The following is a 10,405-nucleotide window of genomic DNA, read 5'->3' on the forward strand; positions in this document are numbered from 1 at the left end:
TCTTAGGTAAACATCATTCTAGGAGGGCACCTGAGTGGCTCAGTCGTTAAGCATCTGCCTTCCGTTCAGGTCATGATCCCAGGGCCCTGGGATCGAGTCCTGCATTGGGCTCCCTTCTCAGTGGGGAGCCTGCTTCTCCATCTCCCACTTCCCCTACCTGTGCTCCCTCTCTCACTGTGTCCCTCTCTATGAAATAAATAAATATAATCTTTTTCTTTTTTAAGATTTTTATTTATTTATTTGACAGAGAGAGATAACAAGTAGGCAGAGAGGCAGGCAGAGAGAGAGAGAGAGAGAGGGAAGCAGGCTCCCTGCTGAGCAGAGAGCCCAATGCGGGGCTCGATCCCAGGACCCTGAGATCATGACCTGAGCCGAAGGCAATGGCTTAACCCACTGAGCCACCCAGGTGCCCAATAAATATAATCTTAAAAAACAAACAAACAGGGGCGCCTGGGTAGCTCAGTGGGTTAAAGCCTCTGCCTTCAGCTCAGGTCATGATCCCAGAGTCCTGGGATCGAGCCCCACATCGGGCTCTCTGCTCGGCAGGGAGTCTGCTTCCTCCTCTCTCTCTGCCTGCCTCTCTGCCTACTTATGTTTTCTCTGTCAAATTAATAAAATCTTTAAAAACAAACAAACAAACAAAAACATCATTTTAGGTACTTATCAATGTTCTAATTCTGTACCCTTTCTTTTTTTCTACTAGACAGTCAGCCAGTGAACCAATTCAATCATAACCTGGGTTTCTAGCATAGTACATCACTTTAGTCTTATGTGATTTATTTAAGTCATTGCAAAATTCCCTGAGAATCAGAAATGAAATCTTGCCATTTGTGATGATCTGGATGGATCTAGAGGGTATTATGCTTAGTGAAATAAGTCAGTCAGAGAAAGACTACTATCATATGATCTCCCTGATATGAGGAAGTTGAGAGGCAGTGTGGGGGTGTTGGGGGGTAGGAAAGGAATAAATGAAACAAGATGGGATTGGGAGGGAGACAAACCATAAGAGACTCTTAATCTCACAAAACAAACTGAGGGTTGAGGGGGAGGGGTAAGGAGAGGGTGGTTGGGTTATGGACATTGGGGAAGGTATGTACTATGGTGAGTGCTGTGAAGTGTGTAAACCTGGCGAGTCACAGACCTGTACCCCTGGGGCTAATACATTATATGTTAATAAAAAAATAGAAAAAAAAAAAAAACTTTCCTGGGTTAAGAGTCATCAGTGACTATGGCCTGTAGTGGCTCAGAAAAGAAAAATCACCTTATTGAAAATTTTCACGATGCCAGGGCCTACAAGGTTAATTTTGTAGGTTGCTGTATTTTCTTCTACACCTCCTAATTTTTAACCTATCTTAGCTGTCTTTTTTCCTTTTTCCCTCCTTTTCCTTTATCCATTCTTTTCCTTTGAAGATTCATTCAGCAAGTATTAAATGCTCATTCTGTGATCTTGACCAGAGATTGTAATAACACATCTCCATGGTCTGTAGCCATGGCCATTACCATGGTAGTTGCCACCATTATCAAGCATATATCTTGTACCACACCTTGTGCTGGGTTTGAATGAAATGCAGTATTTTGAAACCCCACCATGAAACTGTGAGACAGGAAGTGTTGCAGCATTCCTGTCTAACAGATGAAGAAACAGATTCAGAATTTAAGTTAAATTCCATACCTCACAGAGCTAAGAGTAAGTGGTAGACCAGGATTAATACTCATGTCTGCCTGACCTCAAGTCTATCTGTTTTTACCTCACCTCACTTCTTTAACATGATCCAAAAAGGGTTATATTCTTGATTAAACATACCTTTGTTTTAAATTCCTTTGACTACTTCACATACACTGATCGCTATACTTAGGGTTTCTGGGCAGGTTTATTACCTACCCTTTAAAGATAATTTTAAAACATTCTGCAAATAAATACAACCAGCTCCTGTTTTATAGCTTCTTGCTAGGTGGAATTACTATGAATCCAGTTAGTGTGATCCGATTCCCAGTGGACCTGGTGATGTTTGGCACTGATATTATGCTTGACCACAAATTAATGCTGCAAAGAGACACACGGCATGTCCAGTAGCCTACAGAAGAACATGACAGGTGAAGAGAGGATGTGGCATGACACCTGCCTCCTTGTCCCTCACTTCCTCCTTGGGGGCAGAGAATTCCTGAGAAGCTGATCAGAGCAGGCTCTGGTTGCAGAAGTTCGGTCCGTCTTGAAGTTGTAGTCAGAGCGGACTACAGTGAGATGGAGAGGGAGGGTATAAAGTGAAGTATTAGGGTTCCTGAAATCAGACAGAAAATTGATGAAGACGATGCTTTAATAAAGGAATATATTAAGGGACACAGGCCCTTAGGTTCAAGGAGGCTCTCCGTGGATAGTGAGGCTTCTGCTCCGGGACATGGTTCCTGGCCAGTCTGTAATCCTGGCAAGAAGGGGGCTGTGGTGCACATATTAATTAATATATGTAAAGCACTTAGAAAACGGCAAGTGGTATGTAGCAAGTGGTCAAAAATGTAGTTACTTGTACTCAGCAACACTTTATTATTATTCAAAAATGTGTGGTTAGGAATGCCTGGGTGGCTCAGTCAGTGGAGGATCCAATTCCTGGATCAGGTCAGGATCTCATGGTTTGGGGGATCCAGTCCCATGTTGGACTCCGTGCTCAGCGGGAGCCTACTTGATAGATTATCTCCCTCTGCCCCTTCTCCTACTCTGACTCTGTCTCTCTCTTTCTCTTTCTTTCAAATAAACAAATCTTAAAAAAAAAAAAGGGTGGTTATTTTTATTACTATTACTATTGTTGCAAGATTAAGTTATGAGATTTGCTACTTGGAAACTGGGACCATGGGAGAAACCCAGGTAGAAGACCCACGGTGGGACCAGTGCTTGGAAATGAGGTGGAAACCCAGTTATTGTAAGAGTGATGATGTAACATAGGGGGGTAGATAAGGTAAAAATATACCTATGTGACATCAAGATCGGTCTCGGCGCTCACAGTTCACGCAAGTCTGCTGATGGTATTCAGTCAAGAGCACAAATAAAGAGGCATAAAATTGGCTGGACCACTTGCAAAAGTAATAATGTTAGTATCAACTCTAAAGTGTTTGACTAACTGAAAAATAATTTAAAGAATTACTTGTATTGTTTGTACTTATGGCTGTGAGCAATATGAAGGTCAGATGATCCAATGAGAAAGATAAAACTATAGTGAATTTATTCTTCAGGATTTGTGAGGCTAGTGCCCAACGTGCTCTGTGAAAACTTAGTGTTTCCGAAATGTTACCATCCAAGTGTCATCTGGTGATGAGAGTGACGGAAGCTGGAGAGACTGCCCAGAATTTCTGGGTGATCGGATGTGCACTTCTATCTACAGGGACTTGTCCGAGGAATGAGCATATGCTCAGAGACAAGGTGGGCAGCATACACTTGAACTAAGATGTTCCAACATTAACCTAAAAATAAAACCAGAGCATTGTCAACAGCAAGCAACCTGAAACTGTTAGAAATGTAGCAGGAAGAAAACACTTCGTGAAAGACATCCACAGGAATAACCCTGCCCCTTTACTCTAAACTTTATAAACACTTACCAATTACCTACTGCAGTTGCTACAAAACAGGAAGAAAGTATTTTTCTCATACTTTTTTTTTAAAAAAGATTTTATTTATTTATTTGACATTGAGAGAGAGAGAGAGAGAGAGAGAGATCACAAGTAGGCAGAGAGACAGGCAGAGAGAGGGGGAAGCAGACTCCCACTGAGCAGAGAGCCCCATGCCAGGCTGGATCCTAGGACCCTGAGTTCATAACCTGAGCAGAAGGCAGAGGCTCAAAACCAGGCGCCCCTCATACTTTTTTTCTATACAGTTTCTCAAAATTTAACTTACTGGCTCTGTGTCTTGAAGTTGATCTGGTTGGAATCCTGTTCATAGACTTAAGAAAACTGACACGTGAATAGGATATTTGACGAATTGCTAAAACAGCACAGTTGATTATTCGAAGATAAAACATAACACATGTATAAAATCTGTAAACCAAAAATTTCATGAATTTGAATATTATAATAATACATTCTTCTGAATGTCCTGATTACATGACTTAAAATTTTTTCAGTGAACCCTCTGGCTAAAACTGCTATTTCTTCTTACCCACATTTACACTAATATTTATTCTAGAAGTTCCTTAAAAAAATCAGCCCTGACGCCACCAGGCACACTTCCATTCCCTGCCCTTGCAATGAAACAGTCTCAAAGCAGATGGCCACAGTCACTTGCCTACAGCTACCCTTTGCTCCAGAAACTTCGCAGCAGCTTTTCCTCTGTGTTTATTTTAAGCCTTACATTTGAAGAGCAAGATGGCAAGGAAACAGCAATGAGTCTAACCAGAGCATCATAAATTTGTTGCCACGGCTTCTCTGGCTGCACGAACCACTGCTGTGGGATTTGGGGTCTGGTGAGGGAAGATTAAAACGGTGGGCGGTGCAGCATTCTTTGCTTTAAACCTTAAAATATATTTTCTTGCGCATTAAATACACAGAGGTATTTCAAAGCCAAGTATGTGTGTAATTAAAGTAAGAAAACGCCCGCTTTCTGCACACCTCAAGGTCCTGACCGCCACACTTGCTCTTTGTCAGAACTGGGGAGGCGTGGACAGATCCTGAAAAGAGGGATTAGATGCTGGATTCTTGGTTGGGTCCTTCGCCAAGCTGAACAGGCGTGCAGGCTCCTGCCTGCACGAACCTGGTCGTGTTATCTCCTCTTCCTCTTATTCACCCAGGCGGAAGTGAGAATAGGACCTTGTGCTATCCTGGAGTGCAATGGGGGTGGGGGTGGGGGGTACCCTAAATTCCTCACCGAGGCAGCTAACCACCTAACCACCCAACCAACTGTCCGCAGACCCTGCACGTGGCCATCTTAGGTGCTCGGATAGCTGCTCATTATGGATGGATCCTCTGGGACGGTAGCTCAAGAAACAAAAAATAGTAGGTCCGAAAGTAATTTTTTTCCCCCATTTATGACTCACCTTCAAACCCACTACCATTTTTGAGTTTTTGCAGCCTAAAATATGGTGCCCGTTTCTCATACTTTTCTGTTTTCCTGATCTCCTGTCTCCCAGATACATTTTCTGTCACAGACATTCATAATTTCCCTTTGCCTGTTGTCTTTCTTTCTCCTCTGCCTCCTCTATCCCTCCTTCTTTGCTCTCTCTCCCTTCTTTCTAGACCTCTGAGGCTCAGGACTGCATTCGTCCAGGAAGCCACTGGGGGCAAACTGCTTAGGCTGTCTCCTTCCTCCCCCTAACTGTCAGCCTTCCCTTTGGAAGGGGCTGTCCTCTGAAAAGGCCTTCCTTAGCCTGAGCTCCCCCCAGGGCAGCTTGGCATCTAGAGAACCGCCCTAGACCTTCTCTATCACTATATAACTAACTCCCCCCAGCCCAGCCCTGACCCCAGGAGCCTAGATCCTAATTTTGGAGTCTGTCCTGGCTTATCTGAAACCAGTCTCCTGGGTGACGCCAAAATTCCATGAAGAGTTACATTGCTTCCTTCGCTATTGACATATATGAGAAGCCACAAACAGACTCACTGGACACTGGGAAGGATGAACTCAAGCGAGGATAGTGTGGCGGAGAAGACAGAGCCCTGGACTCAGCTCGTCCCTGAGCAGCAGCCACAGCTTGTTAAATGATAGTCTCAGGGAGCGGCACCTCTGAGAACCTCGGTCTCCCCATATTGAGCTGGAAGACAGTCTAGTTGCTTTTTAGACATTTAGTAAAGTTCTTTTCCTACTGATTTCTTAAGTCTGTGGCTAGAAAATTTCCTGTTGCATATAAGGGAAGGTCAAAATGGAAGGTACACAAAAATCTTTAGGTTGTGATTAAAATGTGCCATGGTCCAGAAATAGCTTTGAACTGGAAAGCGATAAAATATGGCCATAAAATATGATGACCCCTAGCTGTTGATAATGTTGACTCCCTGAGCAAGTACAAGCCCTCCAGTCCCCAGACCGACTCCGTGCACCACCACACCCTCACAGAGTGAAGCTAAGGAATGCCCAGAAGCCTGAGTTGGAGGACTCAGCCAGCAGTGGCGCTGATAATGGGGCACAGGAACCAGGGCAAGAGGGAGCAAGGCTGGAAGGTTGGGGGTTGGGGGTGGTTGTCAGGGAGGCTGCAGCTGGGCTCAAATCTGAAGTGTGGAAGGATGGTCTCACTTTACCCATAGCCTTCTGATACAGGACCTGTCTCATCCTCTCCCTCTCTCTTTCCCTCTCCCCTCCCCTCACCCTCTTCCTGTCCATCCTTCTTTAAAAATAAATTATTTATTTATTTGAGAGAGAGAAAGTGAAAGAGAGCTTGAGAGCAGAGAAGGTCAGAGGGAGAAGCAGAATCCCCATGGAGCTGAGAACCTGATGTGAGACTCGATCCCAGGACTCCAGGATCATGACCTGAGCAGAAGGCAGTTGCTTAACCAACTGAGCCACCTAGGTGCCCCCCTCTCCATCCTTCTGATATAGGACTTGTATCATCCTCTCTCTCTCTCCCTGCCTCTCCCCTCCCCTCATCCTCTTCCTCTCCATCCCGATCTCTACCTCTATAGCCAGCTGTGCCCAGGAGCCATCAGCACCTCATTCAGGATCAGCCACGTCCACCGGGTGGATGAGGGGTACCAGAACTCTGAGCGGATTCTGTCCTGGAACCTGAGACGTGGGAGAAGAGACACTCTCTGTATTCAACAGACCTGTCTCTCTTTCATTTTTAAGAACCCCGGCTAGGGGCGCCTGGGTGGCTCAGTGGGTTAAATCCTCTGCCTTCAGCTCAGGTCATGGTCCCGGGGTCCTGGCATCAAGCCCCGCCTCGGGTTCTCTGCTCAGCAGGGGGCCTGCTTCCCTTCCTCATTCTCTGCCTACCTCTCTACCTACTTGTGATCTCTGTCAAATAAATAAAATCTTAAAAGAGAGAGAGAAAAAAAAAAAAGAACCTCAGGGTAAAATGCCCACTTCTTAAAGTGAGCTGAGAAAAGTTGTCTTTAAACTTCTCTCCACAGCTCAGAGGGCATTTTGAAAAAGTCTTCTTGCTTCATTATCAGAATAGTGTTGAAGAAAACACTGAGCTTGTATGGCAAAGCTGCTGTGCTATGGGCCCGTATGCGATTATGATGACGTTTGTATCACTATATGTGTGTGTGCCCGGTAATAGCAAAGTTGTCAAGTTGCCACTGTGACAAATTGTGCATAATTTCTGGGAAAAAAAAAAAAAGGGTATTTCTGAGTTTTAAAAGGCATATTACTTTTTTCTTGCAGGAGGTCGTTTTGCTAAAAGACAAAAGCAAGTACGTAACCGTGTCCAAGTGAGAAAAAGACACTTGGCCACAAGCTGCTTTGGGGTCATGTAGCCACAAATACTCCTCAGGTATAAACCCGCTTTGTAGAATTCAGATCACACAGACTTTTGGTTTTAAAATATTGCATCTATGTGAACGTCTGTTAATTATTGAATGTCAAACTTTGTCCTGGTCCGGCATATCTTTTGTACCTCCCCCTCCTCCCCATTTTGCCCCTTCTCTTCCTCCCCCTCACACTCCTCCTTCCCCTTCTCCCCCTCCTCCTTCCGCTTCCTCTTCTCCTTCTTCGTCTTCCTCCTTCCCTCCTCCTCCTCTTTCTTTCTTCCTCTTCTTCTTCCTCTTCTCCTTCTCCTCCCCCTCTCCTTCTCCTTCATCTTCCCCTCTTTAAAAACCATCACTTAGGATACAAGAATGAGACCAGGGCATGCTGGCTAGCTAGTGACTAAATATTTTGGGATGCCAGTGTTAACCCAAACTGAGAGCGGATCTCCAGGGCCTGTAGGTAGCGCTTGGTGCTTCACATTTACTGGAAGCCACACTTCAGAAGAGTTCCTTCTACTCTTTTCTTTTCCCTCCATAGGGATGTACCACAGAAGAGCCACGTAGCACAGTGCCTGGGTCATCATAAGTGCTCAACAAAGCCTACCTCTTAAATTTGCCTCCCGTTTATTTTGGCTTCCTTTACCGGTGAGTTCTAGTATGTGTGAAAGAAAGCATCACAGAATCTGTCAGGAAAACGAGCTTTGGCTGTATATCCAAGGTCTAGAAGAAATTACGATGGGGCAGGATGCACTCGGGTTGAGGTTGTCTGAGAGCACGATGGAAGGAAAATGGACTTTCCTATATTCTTTCCCCATTCCTTCTGGGTTTGGTTTGGCACTGTTTTCTCTGGAATCTGTTTTTGGAGAACCAGAGTCCTTTTGCTCTAACAAGCATTTAGGCCCTCTGAGCTCCAAACAGTAACTGGACTGAAGGGTGGGTGCAAGAAACAAATTGCATGTGAAATAAAGGGGCAAAAGGGTTATAGATTTGGTAGCCTGGCAAGGACTGGGATGTTTCAAAATTGTTTCTAAAGCTGTTAGAGAGACTTTGGTGAGATCAATAGACATGATCTAACTACAGAAGTGTTAGGTGGAAGCCTTCCCTAGTGAACATAGATGGGTGGGGGCCATTCATTATAATCCCTTTCCTGAGTGCCCTACAATGATCTCTGGTTGTTCTCTCCATCATGAGGGAGGGCTTCAGGGGCAGACTGCTGATTGGGAGCACGGTGAGTCCTGGGAAGGGCACAGGCTTTGGAGTAGGACATCTCTGGGTTCAAATCCAGGCTTGATTCCCTAGAAACTGTGTGATGTTTAGCCAGTTATTTAATTGCTTAGAGACTTAGTTTCATAATCCAAAACCAAAAATAAAAACACCAACTTTGCCTGGTTTTTATGAGAAGTACTTGAGATAAAGTTATACAAAACCTCTGCTACTAGAGACCGATTAATTTTTTTTTTCTTGGACAAATTCAGGATGTAGGGAAAACAATGTCTGCCTTTTAAAAGAACGATAATAAGTACAAACAAGTATATTTACAGAACTATGTAATCAGCTTAATTTATGTAAAATTATAGAAACATTTCTTAGACACATAGCTGAGTGAAAAAGCTAGAATTGTTCTGACAAACCAAGAAAGAAACAAATATAGAGTAGAGGTATTTTTCTTTTTATTTACAAAATAAGGAAATGGTGCACAGAAGCTTGAGTCTGTCTTGATAATGATATGGAGTCATTCAAAGAAAAGGAGATTTCCATTTAGCATTTAGTTGCAGTTTGATTTTATAATTTTTGACAAAGATCAGCAAATTGTTTTTCCAGAGATTTCATGGAGTCAGGTCATGTCAAAACAGAGACAACTCAGAAGTGAGATGGGACAAAGTGGTGGTGGGACGTGGTCTCTGGGACTCTGGTGGGATGGATGCTAATAATAATCATGATGGTGTTAGTGATGATGATAATAATAATGGCTGGCATTATTGGAGAAGTTACGGTGCAATGGCACGTATCCTACATTTTCCCCTTTACTCTCCCTTAGCAAATCTAGATTCTATTTTGGGTCCCCATTTCACAGATGAGGAAACCAAAGAAGAATTAAAAATGAATGAGGGGTAAATCGTGAAGTCTGTATTTGCAGTTACTGGTGGGTTAGCATCTCTGACACGTGCTCTTGTAAGTTTTCCACTAATAATCTTCATTAGGATTAACATGGATTTGGTCATGGCTTCTGTAGGTACAAATCATTTTCCAATTTTACAATGCTGGACTATTCCTTTGGGTGAGGGCTTCCCAACCTCAACACCATTGACATAGCAGTGGATAATTCTTTGTTGTGGCAGACTGGCTGGTGTACTGCAAGGGGATTAGGAGGATCCCTGACCTCTATGCCCTTGATACAAGTAGAGTCCCTCAATTGTGACAACCAGAAATGTTCCTGGACTTGCTGAATGGCTCCTGGGGGGACAAAAGAAGCTCTGGCTGAGAACCAGAGCTTTATAGTCTTTAGAAAAGCTTCTAAGATAACCACAAAAATGGCACATAGAGGGTAATTATAGGAACATCTTCTATCACTCAGATATCACTGGATATCTAGAATGGTGACTAGACTGTAGGTCACCTACAGGGTTTATGAACCCTGGTGAATGCTAGTGACACTGCCCCTTCCATTTTCAAAAGACAACTCATCCCTCCTGAAATTACTGCTTCTGGGATTAGTTTTTCATTTGTCCCGTTTTCCCTGAAGTGCAGTAACATTTACATTGTTGATGCTGATACAGGGTCTATCATCAATGGTCTACATGGTCTACTAGTTTTCTAGCGCTGCTATAATAAATTACCACAAATTTGCATGGCTTAAAATGATAGATATTGACTGAGTCACAATTCTGAGGACTGGAAGTCCAAAATCAGTAAAGTGATAGGGCCATGGTGTCTTCAAAGTCTTTAGGGGAGGATCCCTCCTTACCTGTTCCTGGCATCTGGTGGTTACTGACACTGCTTGGCATTTCTTGATTTGAAGACCAGTCACTTC

Source organism: Mustela lutreola, chromosome 1 (genome assembly GCF_030435805.1).
Source record: "Mustela lutreola isolate mMusLut2 chromosome 1, mMusLut2.pri, whole genome shotgun sequence".
Taxonomy (NCBI): Eukaryota; Metazoa; Chordata; class Mammalia; order Carnivora; family Mustelidae; genus Mustela; species Mustela lutreola.